Below are 22298 nucleotides of genomic sequence, written 5' to 3'. Positions count from 1 at the left end.
CACTGATGAATTGAAACATGTTTCGGTAATGCTTCTAATCATTATTTTACCACTGATGAATTGAAATGTGTTTGGTAACCCTTCTAATCATTGCCTTACCACTGATGAATTGAAATATGTTTGGCAATCCTTCTAATCATTACTTTACCACTGATGAATTGAAATATGTTTGGTAATAATTCTAGTCATTATTTTACCACTGATGAATTGAAATGTGTTTGGTAATCCTTCAAATCATTATTTTACCACTGATGAATTGAAATATGTTTGGTAATCCTTCTAATCATTTATTTTGATTTTCCTTGTTGTTTTTTTTTTTTTTTTTTTTTGTTAAATTCAGATAAAAATTTACGTTTGTTTGAATTTCTGAGTTAACTGCATAATTGTTTTCGTTTAACTCCAAATACTTTAAAAAAATCTAATTGAGTAATAATTACATATGTTTCTGTTGTTAAACCTTTATTCCATATCATTGAAATCTTTCTCTAATCCTTTTACCCTTTTAAGCCAATTTCTTTATATATACTTGTACAGCTCAGATACTATTATCAAGTATCTATTCTTTGGCATCTGATTTTTTTCCTTTCTATTCAGTAGTAAATTCGACTTTGAAGGTTCATAATTTATACATTTTATTCTATCATTTAAATCAGCATACTTCTGATCATAATTACACTCACACTTATTGTTTTAAAAACTTTATTGACATCATTTTATTAACGTCATTTCAGCTACAACACGTCTTTATTTATAACCGTGATAATGACAGTAGCAGTGATCATATCTTCCACTTCTGCTACAGCGCTTTTAAAAGCATGTCCTGAGGTTTAAATCGCTATGTTGTTCCACATTGGGTTTCGTCCTTTAATTACCTGTTCTAACAGTTTATCTAAATTAGTAAAATCTTTAAGAGACTCCTTCATTATTTCAATATCACTTTTTAATGCGTTTATATTTTTGTTTATTTTTTGTTCAATACGTTGTTAATATTGTAGTATATTAGGAACTTGTTCTCATGTTGTGAACTCTTTCTCTTAAAATCTTTAATGATCGTATATAATTAGATAAAAAAAAGTAAATCTTTGCTTAAAATGTCATGTGCATCTAATATACATTTTCTTGTCAACAATTTTTTTTGTCACTCTTCAGTTTTAGTATATTTTTCTTTTTTAGCGTCATCTACAGGTGTTAATTTATTATCAACTTGTGCACTTCGTGTTTTATACATTTCAAATTACTACTATTGCAAAGTCTTAAGTATTTGATTAACACGCTCTTGATAGGATTAGTTGCATGAGCTAAGTTTACAGGACCACCTACATTTGTAACACGATTGTTGTTGAAGATTAGGATGCTGTTTATTAAAGGCTCACCTATCTCTCTTCTCTCATAACAGAATTGCAAAGATTTCTTTTAGTGATATTTTCAAAGTCGCTGCTATTGCAAGAACTTGTTGGCTTCGCTAATTGTTATTTACAAAACGTAAATTAGCAAATTAATTTGTATGAGCTACGCGAAACAAATATATTACGGTCATGCTGTGGAAATATACTGTTTTTCCGTCTTTATCTTTAACTTTGCTATTGAATCTGTTTTAAGGTAGCTTTTTCTAATTGCATATAATTTCCATTTACACTGGTTAAATTAATATTAGCGTCAAATACATTTTTGACCGTTAAAGATTTTGGTAATGCAGAGTGGATACCTTGAATAAGAGCTTTTAATAAAGTAATTGTTTGAATGTTCGTTCTTCACTTGGGAGATATAACATCCACTACTAAAAGATATTCATAAATTGGTGTCATTAATATTTGTTGCATGAAATTAAAATTCTGTAACGCTTTTGTTTATTCGCTTGGAAATGGGTCTGAAAAAACTGATAGATTTGATGTGAGACACAACTGCACAAACTAATATAGTACCTTATGAACTGTGTTACCTCCCTTATACCAAAAAAAAAAATAAAAGAGTTAAGCAACATACAGTTTTACACTATTATAGTTTAAGTACAATATTTTTTTGTCTATGTTGCATTAAATTCATGCATCATTAATCTGATCATTGGTACTTAGTTGATCAACGCAATCAAAGTTACAACAGTTCTAAAAGTCTATATAATTTTACCGCTCGGGTCGAGTGAACACGATGAATATGAGCCCCAGTATACAGAAAATAACAATTTATTAAATTAGATCAACAAAATAAAATTATATAAGACACTTGTACGATACATGTCTAGTAGAATATAATTTACTGAAGTTATTAAAAAGGTAAATAGAATTTCCGTTTACACAGATATGATAAATTTCATCATAAAATCGAAGAAGTGTTTGAAACTTAGTTATTCATCATGTCTGCATAATCGTGATCTGGTTGCTGGCCATCCTCCAGAATCACGTATCTTGTGGGATGAAGGAGACTCGTACAGCAATTCTCTGCTCTTTGTTCATCGTTCAGGCATGGATTCATTAATCCGTAAGGATCTTTTCTATTGACTGTGGTGTCTTTCTATCCAACCTTCTGACGTTCTGTCGTTCTGACATGTAAGCTATTTCCCTTTAAAATAAGATAATGGAAACTAGATTACTGTTCTATATAACTCCCTGGAATAAACTGACATTCTTTAAGTCGTCCCCTTCAGAGTTTAGCCATAGCGTATTATGAACAGAACTAAATAGCTAACATGGATTCAGGACACAAAAAATGCTAACATTGATTCCATACACAAATTTTGCATACACACAGTAGATTGTTTTGATACCTTTTCATTACATAATATAGGAATTCAGTGTATTCCCCTAATACATCCAGCCACAATTATTAATTGAGAGAAGAATAGTCTGCTCTTGCCTATTAACAAATGGGCCCCTGCAGTGTGAACTATTAATCACTATCTTTACTAATGTCAGAGACATGTATACATACGGCAGACAATAATATCGATTAATATCAAAGAAACATGATGAAATTAAGGCAAATAAATTCAAACAATTATTTCGGACTCATATCAAGAAAAATTGCATGAACATAAGATTAAGAAATTCAAACAATTATCTTTAGGATCATACCAAAGAAAATATACTTGAAATTAAGATGCCGTAGCCTGTGCTCTCGAGATTCGCTCGTTTCCCACTTGGCAGGGTCGTCGCTTTTTATTTTGGTCCTGTGTCTGTCAAAGACTTCCATATTCGTCCCTTGGAGAATTTTTGTAAAGAAATACTTTCTATTTTCCTCGGAGTCAAGACTTCTTGACTTGCGCAATAAACTTACACTTACTGATTTTGCGGTGTACGACATCTATAAAACACAAAACTTTTTCATGGAAACACACTTGAAGAAGTTATTTATCCAATCAGAATATTAAGATTATTTAACAGCTTAAATTAACACAGGGTTCGTAAAATTTGCCCTTTCCTCCCGCTTTCCTTAATAACCGATCTCTACAAAGTTTCAACTTAGGATAAATATGTCATCAAATACAAACTCATTTTCTGCAATATTTCAACCCATGACATTTTTCTATACTTGAAATTAATTCGTCTCCTCTTGACCAGTTCGCTGACAAAGTTATCGAACGGAACCTAATGAAGAATAAATCAATTATCCAACAGACACAATAGTGTACCGTATCGTTACACATGCCACGGATTTAATTCCGTGCCTAATTACGTACATTTATTTTATTTTGCTATGTGTCAGAATGACACCTGAACAGTAATGACAGCTGCAGAATGTATATTGTTACATCTGCATACTGAGGTAAACAAATTTAGGATTTATATGGCAATGCAATATCTCTCGCAAATGAAAATCTTCTAATTTTCCAAAGATGACTTTAAAATGTCTTAAAACATGGAAATTTGAAATTGTTTCCGTAACTTTTTACTGACACTAATATAGTACAAAAAAGATTACTTCTGAAAAAAGAAGTCTGAAATTGTTTGTATCTTTAATAAATGTGGTAGGAAAAACTACCGACCAAAGACAGTTGAGTCTGAAGAAAATCAGCATTCACACTGAAAAACAAGGAACGTCTTTAAAGTTAACTCAGTTACATGACCCGACTTTTCAAAAATTACCTTCTATCCCAAAAAAAAAACCCGTCGCAGAGGAGATTTTCCTTCCGACGTAAACAAAATTTACTCTGTGACTTTGTTTTACTTTGTTGATTTTAATGGCACTTTTAACAAACTTTTGGCTATATCAAGCCTAAAAAAATGGGAACTAAGTGCCTTTTCCAATGACACATTGATGTAGCCGACTCGGGTTGACCAGAGAGGGTATCGAACTTCGACCCTTGGATTACGAGTATGACGCTCTTTTTTATCCTTATATAAAAAACGTTATATACACTATGTAAATTAAATGTATACAGTCAGTATGTGCATAGCATTTTGTGGTGCTACATCACAAAACATTAATTCTACAAAGTGTTAAACAATTTCTCTTCTTCTACTCTCAGGGGCCCCGAGTGGCCGTGTGGTCTAAAGCGCTCACCGTTCTGGATCACTGCCATGTCACCTCTGTCTGCGTGGGTTCGAGTCCAAGGATCGGCTAGCGTGGGTACGTGGGAAAGCCTGCCAGTAGCTTCTCGTGGGTCGGTGGTTCTTCCCTCGGTTTTCCAGGGTTCTTCCTCCACCAGTTATACTGGCCGCCATGTATAGCCTATCTTGTGCTGAGAAATGGCGTTAAACCCTACAACAACAACAACAACAATCTTCTGCTCTCATTAACGGATTATCTTGTACAAATTATTTTGTAACTAAAACCTGATTTTTTGTTTGTTTTTGTAATGTGGATACGCATATAATATGTATTTCCTAGCCAGATATTGAAATAATATTTCGATGTCTATTTTTCCCCCAATAACGACATGCTGTTTCGTCTTATGTAGTAACACAATCGAGCAATGCTAAGAATGTAGTTCAAAAAAAAAAAAAAAGTATTGACTGATGCTGTTTCTTTGTTATATCCCATCATGAGCATTTGTTCAAAGGAAGTGCTATTAAGAACACCAACTCTACAATTTGTATAAAGAATCTCAACTATAGATACTTAAAAGAGCTTGATTCATGACATTTCAAAAACACGTGAAATAACTCCTGTTTCCAACTGGCACTCTGGACATAAGTCATTATCAATTTTGCCATAGTATTTAATCTCTCTTTTGTAAATATTCGATTGTGTATTATCCTGTAATCCAAATCAACACAATATGGGGTCTTGAAAGACAAGTGTACCAATTTCCAGTGGTCAAGCGTTTCCAAACTAAATATCTTACTCCAAAATGAAACAGAAGCTGGTTCTTGAAAAACCAAAGTACTTAAAAGTGTATAAACTATTTGTGTTGTACATGAACAGAGGTCATACAATTTGGTATCACCTTTGAGATATATATTATTTCTCCCATTAGTTGCAGTGGGTTTTGATTCTGTTGCAACAATATTTCTCCAGCCTAATGAGATACTTTCTATTATGCAATTTTAGTCTTTTTTATCTTTTCGGTTTTGATCTCAGGATTTGATTCGTATATCATTTCTTAAATAAAGTAATAATCCAGATGCAAATTCTTATGTAATATCCTGAACACGAACAATTCCTGCCTCTATAAATTCTGTGAAAAACAACGTTTTACCAGCACAGGTAATATTAGGATTTAAAAAGCGTGGTTGTTCAAATACATTCCTCACATCAATATTCGTGTCGAAATTATTTATAAGTTTTTCTCATGCATGAAACATTTCTCTGTAAAATATAGGGAGGGTATTCAATTGTTGCTTATTTAAGGACATGAGAAACAACTCTTTCGTCAACTTCATGTTCAAAACAGTAAATAGAAACGAGTATGACGTTCTAACAACTCAGCTAACGAAAGCTGCTTCCTCTAATCTATCAACTTTAACAGCATTACATGATTGTGTGGCTTTCTTAGTACATGATTGTGTGGTTTTCTTAATAAACAATAATGAAAATATGTCGAAATTGTTTTCATTCGAAAAGACAATCTGAATCCAAAAAGGGTTACGCACTTTTGAGATGACGAGAAAACATAAATAGGCTCGGGCCATTTCTGTTCTGGAAACCATTGCTGCAAATTAAATCTTCAATGGAAATTATTCATTCATGGATATTTACATCTGAACATAATGTGACGGAAATTAGTAAATAATTTCAATAGGCTGAGATGACTGTTAATATTCTATATGTGAATTTTACCATGTAAAATTGATTTGTTTACTTTCGCAAGGGAGGTTTTTTTTAAAGATGGAAATAAAAAATTCAATAAAAAAAGTCTTTGCATACTAAAATAGTATAAAGTTCAGGTATATAACATTTTTACACACCTGACAAATAATGTCGTTTAAGATAGATTGACTAAAATTTTTATTAGACGAAAATCTAATTGTTTTATTATTTTCTTTAGCATTGTAAAGGAAGCAACAGTAAATACATTGTCCAACTCATTATTATTCCCGGACAGGATAAACTCCCATTGTCAATAATATATTGGCATCACATTACATTTATATTTCATGTGACGTATTCCGATACAAGGCCTTCATAACTATATGTTTGCTTTGAGATTGTGTTCCTGTTATGAATTAATAAAATATTATTTTGTTTCGCCCACCATGGAATTGTTTTATCAAGATGCCTTTAAGTTTGACTAAGCGGACTAAGAACAAGGCGAAATGTCTCAAGACAAAATTACATGTTGACTGTGCAACTAACAATACGGCACATAAACACTATAAAGATGCTCTTTACAAGATATCACAAAACTATCAGAGCCAATCAGCTGCTACGGATTCATTTTGCTGTCCCTTCCAAAATAAATTGCAAACTTCACCTATTGTTCCGGAAAATTGGCATAGGTGGTGCTGAATAGTTTCTTATTTTGCATAGAATTATGTATGTATGTATTTATGTATGTATGTATGTATGTATGTATGTATGTATGTATGTATTTATGTAGTACTGCTTCAACCTGCTGACCATCTGTTGCTTACGGTCTGTGATTTTCTCTCCCGTCAGAGATTTGATGGGGCGACCCCTTTCACTGTAGGGCCTAGAGCCTTCTTGATGCCACTGAACATACTTGGGTGTTTCCAGAATACGCTGGATTCCTTCCCACAGTTGTTGCCAGTACTCTTTCGCGCACTGTCTAGAGATGCGTTGGGTGATGCTTCAGGTACTTCTCAGGACAGCAATCGTCCGTTCACTGGGTCATTTTTTGTAAGACATGAAGGATTTTCGTTTGTCCTCGATTATTGGTCTGCGTTGAACCAGGCATGACTGGGCCGTTCCTTCTTGCCAAACGTGGATATGGCTGTGTTATAGATGGCACCTTTCATGACGTTCCACTTGGTGCTGGAGAGCCTGGTCCAGGGCGGACAAGCACTCCTCCAACTTGGAGGGGAACCGACATCTGTGCAGTGATCATGCGAGGGCGACCTTTAGGTTTTGAGCGGAATAGTGTGTAAATGTAGGCTCACCCTGCTGCTCAAGAGAGCGTGGTCGGAGTCGCAGTCTGAACTGTTGTAGCTTCTGTGGGAGAGGACGCTGTTACGGGCAGTGCGCCTGGTGATGACCCAGTCGAGCTGGTGCCAGCGATGAGACTGGGATGTTTCCATGACACTTTGTGTTGAGTGTTACACTTGAAGAAGGTGTTTGTAACGCACTGTCATGGTAGGTGCACATCTTCAGCAGTTTCTGACCGTTTTCTTGGTTTTTTCTGCGCCATGATGACCGAGGCAGGTAGACTAACTGCCTGATTAGGCTAACGAGCTCCATCTGTCCAGGCTGGAGTCAGTGTTTTCCTTCTCTTAAACTGGCTGCCTGTCAAGGCTAACGAGCATAGTATGTCCACCCAGTTACACCGCCGGTCACTCGGTCGCGTCACACAGCTGGCTCTGCGAAAACAGTGGGCTCCGCATGAAGGTGCTGCTGAGGACACAGTAGTGTAGTAGAGGCTATATGCAATTAACCTCTTGCCCAGCAGAGCCAGACAGTGGTCCCGCGGCGAATACTGGCGAGCGGGACGTCAGGCGCAGACCTCGCACACCACTCCCGTACTTGTCGAGACCTGGTATCACTCTCTTAACGTCAAAAGGTGCTAAAACAAGCGGCTTAACGACTGCGCTATCCCGTAAAAAGACACGAAATATGCCTTTCGGTTGCAAAATTTTAAAGTCAATATTCATGTAAAAAGGCGGTAAGTATAATCATGCAGACGCGTACTTTCATGATGAAAAGCTTTATTGTATGAACTAACATTTTAATTAACATTTCTGCGTACATTTAAATAAATAGTCGTTAATTATATTACATGATTATGTATTCACGCCCAGGAACAAGCATGTATTAAAACTGTCAATGCTACACACACTGGCGTTACGTTATAGAACAAAATATACATTAACTTAAGTCATATTTGTACAGGAAAGAAAACAAAACCAACTGACAAAAATAACAGAAAAATTAGCAAAAACTTAATAAGTAACGAACGAAGCAAAAATATTTAATTACTTCTCGTCTCGCCTGAATTTTAATAAATGAAAGTACAGTAAATTTTACGAAATTGATGCTATCACATTTTATTTCATTTTTCTTGTCGCTACATTGTGTAAGTTAATAATATGAAGGGAAATTGTTTAGATTAACACTCATTTCCATGTCTGAACTCCGTGACAGTGTTTAACAGCAAACTTTAATTTGAGATCTGAATTCTAACCGTGCTTAATAATAAACGAGTGGATAAAAATCTTCCCACGATATAGCCTCTTTAAAATAATAACCGTTCACTTTAACCTCTGAACTCTGTGACAGTGACAATAACCCTCAGTTTGACATCTGAACTCTGTGAGTGTTTAACAGGAAACATTCATTTTGACCTCTGAACTATAACGATGCTTACTAATAATCGAGTAGATAAGAAGTCTTCCCACGAGATAGCTGTAAAATTACACGCACAACTGGATAAAACCCACAGACGCAATAAAAAAAATCAATATAATCACTACCACATGCAACGGCATGCCGCAAACGTTCAGTAGTCTGGGAAAAGGAGCCTATACTAGGACACGACGCTGTTATATCATTTGTCTACGGATCATGATAACTCGAAAGCAGGGTTACGAGAGCTGCTTATCCCATTTGGAGACTAAGTACTCAAAATACGACAAGCAGTAAGACCGATTTTGGGGGAGAACCCCTTATCAAGGCCTGTTGTGCAAAATGAGGGGCTAAAAAATGTTGTTTTAGCCAAGTAGTAGTAGTGTTGACTCATTAAACTATCCAAAGGCCAATCCGCGGCTTGTGTGTGTGTGTGTGTGTGTGTGCATGTGCGCGTACGTGTGTGTCCTCGGTTGGAAGAAAGGTAAAATCTTGGTTCTACCAACTAGTTTAAACTAGAATAACGTAAAATCAGGAAGATCCCCGTTTACACGCATGGTGCTTGTTCGCGATTTTGGAGTGTATCTTTCTTCCAAGGCTGGCGATACACACGCCCGAATCCATGTCCTCGATTGCCCGGTGGAAAACTTGTAGAGAGAGAAATCGCTATCAAATTACACCTTGCAAAAACGTATTATCTTCCTTTAGAAACAAGCATAAAATACAAACTATTTAGCTAAACTATAAGAAGAAAAGGTGGTGTATATACCAGTCTCTGGTATCTTTTTTAATATTTCATACATGTGAGACAATGGAGTTGGGAAGCTCCCGATACATTCATATTCACGTCCAATACATGCAAATAAATCTACGACATGTACGAAAGAAGTACATCAAAATGCTATTGGAAATAACGCATTAATTGATTGTAGAGTTGTACTGAAATTGTCTAATTATCTAGCACATCTGTAAAGTTAAAATGTCCTTGTTGCGGCGAGATTTTATACAAGTAAAGATGTTGAAAAGACATCCTTGCCATGCAAATTTTGTTTCATGATTATTAAATGAACTATATTCGCCCCTATTTCATAATTTGCCTCTTCAGTATTCAAGCAGTAGAGAACAGATGTGAATCAAGTGAATATGTAGTGAAATAAAATTCGACGGACACTTATGAATAATCCATTTGGTGGCAAGAAGTGTATTTTGTATAAAATTTGAAGAAATTGAACATTACTGTTTTATGCAGACACTTTTTACAAACAAAAGTGGGTATGTGAGAAAGTTTGCTAGTAGCTTCTCGTGGGTCGGTGGTTCATTCTAGGGGTTTCCCGGGTTCTTCCTCCACCGTTAATACTGGCCGCGATGTATAGCCTATCGTGTGCTAAAAAATGGCTTTAAACCCTACAACAACAACAACAAAAACAACAACAAATAAAAAGGATTCTAGTCAGATCTCAACAATTTTAACAATAGTTCTTATAAGGAGGTACGAAGATCTCTATAGACCATAAACATATTTTTATGAAGACAATGGTGCCATGCTCAATGTTCTTGTTCTTGGCATCCATCCGTCTACGGGAGACAATTGTAGTAGCTCCAGAGTAAGTTTTTGTTTCTTGTTTCTCCTTCTTTTTAGCTCTCTTTTCAGCTTGCTTTATGCTTCTGTCTTCCTCTGCTTTTTGAACGCCCTGTGTGACAGCTAGGCGCCAGGTGGAACGGTCGTTAGCATGCTCTCCCAGTCGTTGACATTGATGTTGGCGGTCTTCATGTCCTTCTTGCAAACATCTTTGCAGCGTAGACGTAGTCATCCGTTCTGCTAAATCCCCATATAACAGGTCTATGGGAATGCGGCATGGGTCCATTATATTGACATGGCAGAGCCAGCGAAGGAGCCTCTCGCTGAGAATGGAGAACATGCTGTTCATGTTGGAGCGTTCCAGAACCTCTATGTTGGGTAATTTGTCCTCCCACTGGTTGTGCAGAAGGCGCCGCAGGCATCTCATGTGGAAGCTGCTGAGTTTCTTTTCGTGTCTCGCATAGGTGGTCCATGTTTGTCTGCTGTAGAGGAGTGAGCTGAGCACGCAGGCAATGCTGCCGTTCACCTCAGAATCAATGGAGAGTGAGCTGGAGATGGTGGACCCTAGGTATGTGAAGTTCTCAACAACGGCCAAGTTGTACCCATCGATGGTGACGGAGGGAGGGGAGTCTTCATACTGTACCATGACGTTCGTTTTCTTCAAACTGATGGTCAGTCCAAACCTCCTTACAGGCCTGGAAGAGGCGGCATACCAACTGCTGAAGTCCACCTTCCAAATGTGATGTCAAGGCTGCATTGTCGGCGAAGAGCAGTTCACGAATGAGTGCCTCTGTGACTTTAGGCTTAGCACGGATACGGGCGATGTTGAACAGCGTGTCGTCAGCCCTGGTATGGATGTACACTCCCTCGCTGAAGTCATTGAATGCGTAGTGGAGTAGCATGGTGAAGAAGATGGCAAAGAACGTCGACGCATGGACACAGCCTTGTTTGACTCCGCTGATGACTGGAAAGGCTTCCGATGTTACGCATTGAAGCACACTGTGCTGTGCATGTTTTCGCGGAACGACGTGACGACAGAAAGTAGTCTTGGGGGGGGGGTCAGCTTGCAGGAGTCTGAAGAGTCCGCTCCGACTGATCAGATCAAACACCTTCTCCAGGTCTATGAAGACATTGGAGAGCGGCATATGCTGATCGCGTCACTTCTCCTGCAGCTGACGTAGTGAGAAGATCATGTCTACAGTTGACCTGTCGGCTCGAAGGCCACACTGGGACTCTGGGTAGATGCAGAAGGCTAGGATCTGCAAGCGCGTCAAGGCAACACGGGCGAAAGCCTTTCCGACGATGTTGAGGAGGTAGATACCCCGGTAGTTGTTGCAGTCGCTATGGTCTCCTTTGTTCGTGCACAAAGTGACGATGTTGGCGTCACGCATGTCCTGTGGGATGTGTCCCTGTTCACAGCAGAGACAGAGGAGTACGTGTAGGGGCTGGATCAATGCTGATTTCCCACTCCTGATGATTTCCGGCGGAATGCCATCGTTACCAGGATCCTTCCCACAGGCAAGGCAATCGATGGCTTTTCCGAGCTCTTCCATGGTAGGCGGTGTGTCTAGTTCCTCCACGAGAGGCAGGTCTGGGATGGCGCTCAGGATGTATCAGTGACGATGTTTTGGGTTGCATATAGCTCGAGATAGTGCTCGACCCATCGCTACAGTTGTTTACCCTGGTCTGTGATGGCTTCGCCCTTCTTGGACTTGAGGGGGGCGGTCTTGGAGGTGGGGGGCTGTCTCCTTCAGGCTATCCTCATACATTCCTCTTGAACACCCGGTGTCGGCAGCAGTCTGTATACTGGTGGAAAGGTTTAGCCAGTAGGTGTTGGCAAGGCAGCGGGAGGTCTTCTTGGCGTTGTTTCTGGAAGCCCTGAGGGCTTGTAGTGTTTTTGCCTCAGTCAAGCAGTGATGGCTGAATTGTACACAGAGTCACGGAGGTGGGTCCACTTGGAGTCGATGGTGTCATCAGGTGTCGCTTTGGTGAGAGATTCCTGCAGTTTACTGATGAAATGCTGTGTTTTCTCTGGGTTTCTTGCACAGCAGGTGTCGATGCATGGGCGACCGTTCTTCTTTGCGTAGTTCAGATTCTGGGATATTATTCGCACCTTGCTGGCCACGAGGGAATCGTCTGTGTCGCAGTCGGTACTGTGGTAGCTGCGGGTGAAGATGACACTGGCCAGTTCCGTGCGCCTGCAGATGACGTGATCTGGCTGGTGCCAGTGGCGTGAACGTGGGTGTCTCCATGACATCTGGTGAATCTCCTTGCATTTGAAGAAATTATTGGTCACAGATAGGCTGTGGGAGCAGCACATAGACAGGTGGACCAGGCCTCATGGTCAGCTCCCACTCTAGCACTGAAGTCTCCTAGCAGGTAGAGGCCTTCAGTGTTGGGGATACTGGATATTGACTGATCCAGAGTCTCATAGAACTTGTCTTTCTCCTCGTGGGTGGAGCAGAGGGTTGTGGTGTACACGCTGTAGATGTTGACCGGGCCTAAGGATGTTGACAGCCGGAGGGCAAGGATTCTCTTAGGACCTGAGGACGGAAGTTCTATGAAGGCGAAAAGCGTGTTCTTTACGGCAAAGCCTACATCGTGCTGCCTAGGTTTATCCGTGGGCTTCCATTGCCAACAGAAGGAGAAATTGGCTTACCTGGTGGTGCCGCTGTCAGCCAGTCGGGTCCCCTGGAGGCAGTGGGGACAATTCTCTATCAATGACGGCAGTCTTCCGTGCATCGTCGATATGCTGTAGGTCATCAGTCAATCCAGTACACATGGTCCTGATGTTCCAGCTTGCAAAACTTATTTCTTCTTTGAGTCTTTCCTGGTGCGGAGTTTGGGGCTCACTTGTCGAAATGGTTCTCTAAGCTCCAAGCACCCAGTGAAGCAGGCAGGCAATGGTGGGCAGCTTCTTACTGGCTGAGGGATGCCTAGCTTGAGGCGGGCGGTAGCTGTCAAGTGAGACATGGTGATATCTGCCACCGTAGGGAGTAACCCCTGGCGCCAAGCTCTACGCCAATCGAGCTTTGACTTAGAACCGGTAAACTGTTACTTCCCGTGTTGTGCCGACTCAGGGTGGTATGGAGAATCAGCTTTTGCCCATGCAGAAGATTCCCCTCTCCACGCAGCAAGTGGACCCAAGAGAACGATGAATGCCGATACATCTTCGCACCATCGGCGTCGAAGGAGTTTCCGCAATGACGTTGAAGTCAATGTCAGACCGCCTTAGGGACTCCATCTCCGGATTTTAGGTCGTGGTTTACTCCCTTAGCCTTTCCCATGAGTGGGTATATCCGCAAGGCAACAGAGGTTAAGAATCGGAGTTTTCCCTTCTCCTAGATGAGCTACCATCCAAGATTTACGAGTCCATCTATCCGAAGTGACTGGTTTTAAGGCGCCAGTAGCCCGCCTGGACCCCTGCTCCTGTTAGTGGAAAACATGGTCCGCCGAACTTCGAAGCTAAGCCACTCGCGAAGGCCAGGAGCTGGATTTTAGTTGGCAGAGCGATCAGAGACGCAAGCCGTATGATGCATTTCTGGAAAAGTGGGGCGCTTGTCTCCCACTCCCACCCCAGCAATGTCAAGCTTGGACTACAAATATATTACATAGAGGTCAAACATATATCATCAAGATGATCAGTCCCAAAATGAACCATTTAATTACAGCAATATGTTTTCATTATCGCACTCTTAAGACCAGCGATTGCACGTGCAAGCAATCATAAACTGTTGAATACATTCAATGTTCTTTTAAATGTATATACTTGCTTCAGGTGGTGATTTGATGACTTCGCTTAACATATCATGAATTATGTTTGTATCTATAGTTCTGTTGTAAACAAAATCTTATTAAAACAACACACAAAATGTAAGCACAAGGCATCCATCTATATTGTTTCCCAAATTTAAAGAAGCTTTTACAATAGCCAAAACGGTCATGATGTTCTACTGAACCAACTTATTTTATAATTTGAAAGAACAGTTATTTAGAGCTGCATTAGACTGTAATATTCTTACTCATTTAGTCTTTTTTCAGTATGTTTTATACAGAAGGCGACGTGGAAAAAAAAACTGTTTAAAACTTCCAATCACCGATACAAAAACACCTTTACTTGGTACCTTCAATTAGCAATTCATCCATACTGAGACACTGTTTATATCACACATATTGAGTGATTCTATATGAACCAATAAAATGCAGAACGAATCATTTCTAATTAAGAGCAATGACTTGTACATTCCTGATTGCTCGTCTGATTGATTATCAGGTAATTCAGGTTCATATTTCTCGCATTCAAGGTTCTAACTATAGTTTTAAATGACGTGTTTAACCCACACGACGAGATTTGCAAACGTTGATAAAATAGTTACTGAATACAGTGTGTCTGCAAGAGTTAGTACACGTCTCATCTTACGCTCACGATCCAACCATTGCTAAGACAATACGATATAGAAATAGGTATCATACAAAAACGTTCCCATTTAGTTGGCCATTAGACAACTCTATTCCTTCATAAAAAGAACAAGCGATTGCTTGCCCAGGGGATCCACTTAAGTTATAGAATAATCACGCACATCAGTATGTACTTCTGTATTAGAAAAAGCCGAGACATGTGATATGAGGGAACTATTGATATGAATGCAGAAATAGATCAGAGGGTTGATATAGGGATTTGAGTAGGTACCTCTTTGACTGTGAGCTCGACATATGTGCAGGTGTTCCACATACCGAATGAACCTGTGATGTTTTTAGAGTCGTCTTCGTTGTCCATGACGTAATATTGACGTATACAGTCTCCGTGATTTTGTCTATTGTGTGCGTCCTTAGTTTGTATTGATAGTTCAAGCTACATGTGCAATGAGTAATCGTTGTGCGTGAGGTACCAATTTCCACGGTCTCCGTAATTTTTTCAAGAGTGTGCGTCCCTACTTTCTATTGACAGTTCAGACTAAATGTGTAAATACGTCTTAGTTTTCCATTGACCTATCAATGTCTACACTCTCCTTAATTTTGTCAGTAGTGTGTATCCTTATTTGTATTGATTGTCAAAAGTGTGTATTTGTGATTTGGATTTTTAACATAGCCTTAACAATTTTTCAGTCATATCGCTACCATGTCTGCGGTGTGGTAGTTTATAGCGATGTCTAGCACTGGCGCATCATGCCTCATACATGTAGCATCATGTCCGACCCAGTCAGATTATTCTGACACCAGGCCGACCAGTCCCAACACTAACCTCTTAATGAGGCAGCTGTTAGTGCCATTTTTGTAAGTCTTTGGTATTAATCGGCCGGGGTTCCAACCCGCGGCCTCCAGCATCCGAGGCGGACGCTCTAACCACTAGGCCACTTGAAGGGTCATATTGACTGGACATACTGGACTAAATGTGCAAACACATCTTCGTTGGTCATAATGTACCAATGTCCACATTCTCCGTGATTTTGTCAATAGTGTGCGTACATAATTTGTACTGATAGTTCAGACAAGATGTGTAAATGTGTCTTCGTTGTCCATGACTTACCAATGTCCACGGTCTCCGTAAGTTGTTAATAATGTGCGTCCTTAGTTTGTAATGATAGCTTCATAATAAATGTACGCGTACAAAATTTGTACTGATAGTTCAGAATAGATGTGTGAATGCGTCTTCGTTGTCCATGACGTACCAATCTTCGTCTCCGTGATTTTATCAATATTGTGGGTCCCTAGTTTGTACTGATAATTCAGGCTACATGTGTAAACGAGTCTTCTTCGTTCATGAGATACCAGTGTTCACGGTCTCTGTGATATTGCCAGTAGTGTGCGTGATTAGTTTCTATTAGTAATTCAGACTATATGTGCAAATAAGTCTTCATTGTCCATGAAGTACAAATGTCCACTATCTCCGTGATATTGTCAGTAGCATGTATCCTTGGTTTTTGTTGATAGTTCAGACTAGATGTGTATATACATCTTCGTTGTCCATGACGTATTAGTGTCGATGGTCTCATTGAATTAGTCAATAATATGCGTCCTTAATTTGGATTGATTGTTAAGACTAGATTAGATGTGTACATCGTTGTTGTTCATGAGGTACGAGTGTTCACTGTCCCCATAATGGTATCAGCAGTGTGCGTCCTTAGTTTGTATTGATTTTAGAGACTAGATGTGTAAATACGTCTTCGTTGTCCATAAGGTTCCAATGTCCACCGTCTCCGTGTTTTGCCAGAAGCGTACGTCCTTAGTTTCTATTGATATTTCAGGCTAGATGTGCAAATACTTCTTCATTGTCCATGACGTATCAATGTCCACGGTCTCCGGGATATTGTCGATTGTCTGTGTCCTTGGTTTGTGTTGATATTTCAGACTAGATGTGCAAATACGTCTTTATTGTCCATGACGTTTAAATGCCCACAGTCTTCTTGATTTTGTCAATAGTGTGCGTCCTTAATTTGTTTTGATTGTTAAAACTAGACTAGATGCGTAAACATGTCCTTGTTGGTCAAAATGTACCAATGTCAACGGTGTCCATAATATAGTCAATAGCGTGAGTCGTAAGTTTGTATTAATATTTCAGATTAGATGTGTAAATGCGTCTTCGTTGCCCATGATGTTCCAATGTCCACAGTCTCTGTGATTTTGTCAATAGTGAGCGTCTTTAATTTGTATTGATAGTTCAGAATAGATGTGTGCGTCCTTAATTTATATTGATAGTTCAGACTAGATGTGTGCATGCGTCTTCGATGTTAATGAGGTACCAATGTCCATGGACTCCGTGATATTGTCAATAACGTGCGTTCTTAGTTTGTATTAATAGTTCAGATTACATGTGTAAACGCGTCTTCGTTGCCCATGATGTTCCAACGTCTACAGCCTCTGTGATTTTGTCAAGAGTGGGCGTTCTTAATTTGTATTGATAGTTAAGGCTAGACTAGACGTGTTAACATGTCGTCGTTGATCATGATGTACCAATGTCCACGGTCTCCGTATTTTTATCAATAGTCTGCACCCTTAGCTTTTATTGTGTATTGATAGTTCAGACTAGATGTGTAAATACGTCTTGGTTGTCCATGACGTAGCAATGTCAACAGTCTACGTAATTTTGTTAATAGTGCGAGTCCTTAATTTGAATTGATTGTTCTAACTAAACTAGATGTGTAGACATGTCCTCGTTGTTTGTTTATGAGGTGCCAACGCCCGCTGTCTCCGTAATTTGTCAGTAGTGTGCGTCCTTGATTTGTAGTGATTGTTCAGACAAGATGTGTAAATATGTCCTCGTTGGTCATGATGTACTGATGTTCACAATCTCCGTGATTTTGTCAGTAGTGTGAGTCCCTTGTTTGTACTAACCATCTAGAGACTAGATCTGTAACTACGTTCTCTTTGTCCATGATGTACGAATGTCCTCATTCTTCATGTTTTCTCAGTTGTGTGCGTCCTTAGTTTGTATTGATCTTTTTTCTGTCTGTGTAAATGTGTCTACGTCGTCTATTATGTCCTGAATCTCTTTTTTTGTCAACAGTTATGTGTATCGTTTGTATTGACATTTGATTATATATGTATAAAGATAACTTCTTCGACTATGACACACCATATTCGATAGTCGTCATGATTTTTGAAAATTATTGTTTTCTTTCGTTTAAAGAATAGTACAGACGATCAGCGTAAAAGCGTTCGTTAAATTCTATGGTCAAAGTTACAAAAAACTTATTCGTAAATATTAACAATAAAGAACATCAGTTTCAGATTTTATGAATTGTATAATGGTTTAAAATTTAGTAGAACAGGTTCATGTCATATAAAAATTGCTCTTGATATTATGAATTTATGCACACTTGCAATATAACAATATATGTTTTGATACATGAGCATATTAATTCCAGAAGTGTACTTCCGCTAAATAACATCTATGAACATTATGGAATCACCAGCCTGCCACATTGTTGTATAAAGCAACATTTAAAGACTGATGCCTTAAGTAGAGACGGGATAATCATAAATGTATCGACCTTTTATTCTGGAAACGGTCAAAGATATTTCTGAGATGAAGAAAACGAACCATAATTACGTCTGAGTGCACCAAATAGCTTAGTCTGAAAATTTCAAGTACGTCTTAATAAGTTTCTCTACATTTTAATTTCGCAAGATAACGGGAGTCACAACTTACCATGACGTCATATTGTCTACAGTTTCCATATTGTGGTCAATAGTTATATGCGACCTTGATTTGCATGGATTATACAAAATATTAGTGTAAACGTGTGCGTCCTCACTTGCATTGCTAAATTTCATACTCCTTAGAATTGATCAAACAGTTTTCTCTTAGATACATCACCATTTGCTAATAATTTACTGCCAAAAACTGTATTTCTTTTCTCTCTAAGATCGCCATAACAAACGTCCTCGTACGCGGTTCTTAACCCGAGTCCTCGATGTCCACCAAATACAAGAATACGTGTGTGTGTGTGTGTGTGTGTGTGTGTGTGTAGGAATGACCAACAATGAATGGCGACCAACATACAAGTTAATCTGAAAAATAGCAAAGGCAAGTGCCCGAGACCGGGCTGAACGATGCTGGATATTTCTTAAATCTTGGGTAATTGTTATATTTGTCTTTCTTTATTGCAATTGTTAGGTCGCTAAGTGCGAAATTATAGTTCTTTTTCCATTGTGAGTAAACCCGCTCACGCACGCGTGAATCACTAAGTGTGAAACGAAATTTTAGAGATTCAGAGGGCTGTCCAGGGTAAATTTTAGTTTCGTAAATCTGTAATCAAGAACACACACACACCTAAGTGAGACCCGGGTGCTTTAAAATTTACACCCTTTTGAGGCGGGGGTGGGAACCAGGCGAGTTGCATCTGAGTTAGAGTCTTTAACAAGATTAAAATTACCCATTTAAGTATATTTCGTCAAAACTGGCAGAATCTTTCCGTTTCCAGCGCGATACCAGCGTTAATTTCATCAACGGCTCCAGCTTTTGTAAAAGCAGCTGCACTTGGTGCTGTTGGACTGCTGCTGGTATGCTGGTATGGCACTGACGAAAAACAACAGGACATAGTCTGAACACCTCAAACAAAAACAAAAGAAAAGAATCAGGTCTAAGATTATCAGGAACGTTGTATGTTCAACCTATGAGACTCTCGGGGACGTTTTGTTAAAGTTTCCCATTTCCAATATTGATTTACTTAATTTTGCTCGGCATTTAAACATAAAATATCTTCAGATGTGTTTTTATGCTTGCTCAATTACCGGAAAACCAAGCCATCTTAAAACCGGTATTATTAATCTCGATTGAAATTCCCGCCCTGGTACTCATCGGGTTGCATACGCGGTTGATCCACGTGGAGTTGTTTATTTCGATTTGTATGGATTGGCGCAACCAAAAGAATTTTTACGGTATAGTGGCTTAGCCGATGACATACCAATCTGGTATTCAACATTACCAACACAGAAAATAACAGATCCACTAATATGCCGTCCTGAAGTACTTGCTATACTTAATGCTGTGTCAAGGTCATCAGCGCCACCTCATAAAGTTGTGCATGAGTATACCACCAGACGGCATAGCCGTCCAACGTCGTTTTAAACAGGTTAGTAATTTATGATGGTATATAGTTACGGACGATATGCTAAAGGCAAGCCCAAGGGTGACATTGATTTATCCAAATATGCAACACGAAATGAACGTGCTGATCTTTTGCATTTCGCCGATGTTGACACAAATGAGGTTGTTGTTTTTCAGGATCAGCAAGGACGGTTAAAAATGAGCAACATCCCATTGACAGATATTATTCTGCGAGTTCCAGGTCCGATAGAAGATAACTTAGTGGTGTTTACTAAAACAGGTAAAATTAAAGAATCGAGCGATTCAATTCTAACAATCATGGGAGAGATTACTGGATGTGTTAGAAGAATTGGAGATATAATGTATGGCGATCTCAACATGAGCAGATATACAATTATCAATGTGAGAGAACCAAAATTAGAAGATGACGTGACAACAAAAATTACATGGACAACAACAACGCCACGATCAAATATGAGATCAGTAAGTACCTTGCTAAATTCGGTGATGCAGTGACTGGTGGTCTGATCTCAACATAGCGGAAATAGCATCGCTAATATGAGAGAACCAGCATCAAACGATGACGCTGCCATGAAGAAATACGTGGACAGCACCAAACTCTTTGAAATTCATGCACATCTTGTTGATCTAGTCAACGTTAAAACAACAACAATCAATGAGCTCACCAGCATCAACTCAGGAATGAATTCGATAAACACTGAACTTGATAAAATAAAAAAGATTGCCTATGATGTAATTCACACTCCGCTCATCAACATGGTGTACATAGTAGCGTCTGGAACCAACAACTTGGTCAACACAAAACAATTCCATCAAATATACCGCTAAGATAGCCTGGATGTACAGCTTCTCCAGGTTTGCAACTCTATATCTGAGATAGATATGAGAAACACACGGCGTTTTTCACTGATAAATTTTTTGTAACCATCTTAGTCACCTTAAATCAAAATACTGAGACAATATTCATATTGGGTCCAGACGACAAAACCATAACCACAACGAGATATATCTGGTGTCTGGAATTCATCTCGAAAACACCTAGTTGGTAACTTAGTATAACACATAAGGAATCTCACACAATACTTTCGGTATAATCAAGCGTGTGCGTGGGAGGCTTCGCTGGAAGAAATCATCGACGAGCACATGATGAAACAATACAAAATAACGCAAACGAATCATAGTCATTGACAGCGTTGTATACGCGTTCTCCTCGCTGGTCGCTGAAACAATGACATCATCGGTACGGTATCAGCGACGCACGTGATACCGCCCGTGGTTGAAATGATCGGTGTCTCTGTTTTCGTGTTGCTGGTATACTCAACAGTATCGCGAAAATAATACTACTTGTCCCAGTAAAAAATTACACCAGCACACAAAAATAACCTACGCTCTGACATATACGTGCATAAATATATCATCAATACTATCTGCGGGGTTAAACGACGTTGCAGTATCAAACAATGAATGTGCTGAAATTAGGGATATTTATTATCGATATCACAAGAATGTAAACACGCTGGTGCCAGCACCACATTTAGAATCTGCCGGATAGATAATAATGACTGCAGAAATAACCACAAGACTGGAACAAATAATCGCGAACGCAGAACCGCCAACGACCACGATTATATCAGCGACATGAACACAGCCAGAATTCGATATTTGTTTTAAAACTCACATAAAAGCTCCTAATGAACGGTCACTTGAAATTGCACTGGCACAATTACTACTTTATTATAGTTGGCCCACTATCAGAGAAAAGTTATTTGGTGAATTATCCGCCAACAATTAACTAGTATTTTCTCTCATGCAGCTGGTGGGCAAGCCCCAATCTGGGAGGTCGTTACCACCCTAACAGGCCCATATCACATGGAACAAATGATCAACGTAGAATGAAATCAATAACTGGAAAAGAATCAAAGATCGCTCTCAAGGTACACGAGCCAACGATGCGTGTCGCCATTGAAATATCGACACCAGATTACGCCGTTAATATATATAAGTCGTCGATCAGAACCGTGCTGAGATGGACGTTGGAAGCGTTGTTTTATGCCAGACCACCATGACCAAAATGATTGTTTGGGCAAATAAACTATTGTAAAATTTCCAAAGCTTAGACGACACATGCAATGGGTCGCTTGGGTAAAAAGACATAAAGAAAAAATTAATCAATACGGCAATATAGTGTTAACTTTGTTAGACACAGACGAAAATATTGGGAAAGTCCCGGAAGAGAGTAACATAAGGGAAGCT

This window comes from Sinohyriopsis cumingii, chromosome 7 (genome assembly GCF_028554795.1).
Source record: "Sinohyriopsis cumingii isolate HCF-2022 chromosome 7, ASM2855479v2, whole genome shotgun sequence".
Taxonomy (NCBI): Eukaryota; Metazoa; Mollusca; class Bivalvia; order Unionida; family Unionidae; genus Sinohyriopsis; species Sinohyriopsis cumingii.
The sequence above is the reverse complement of the archived record's forward strand: the minus strand, read 5'-3'. Positions refer to the sequence as shown.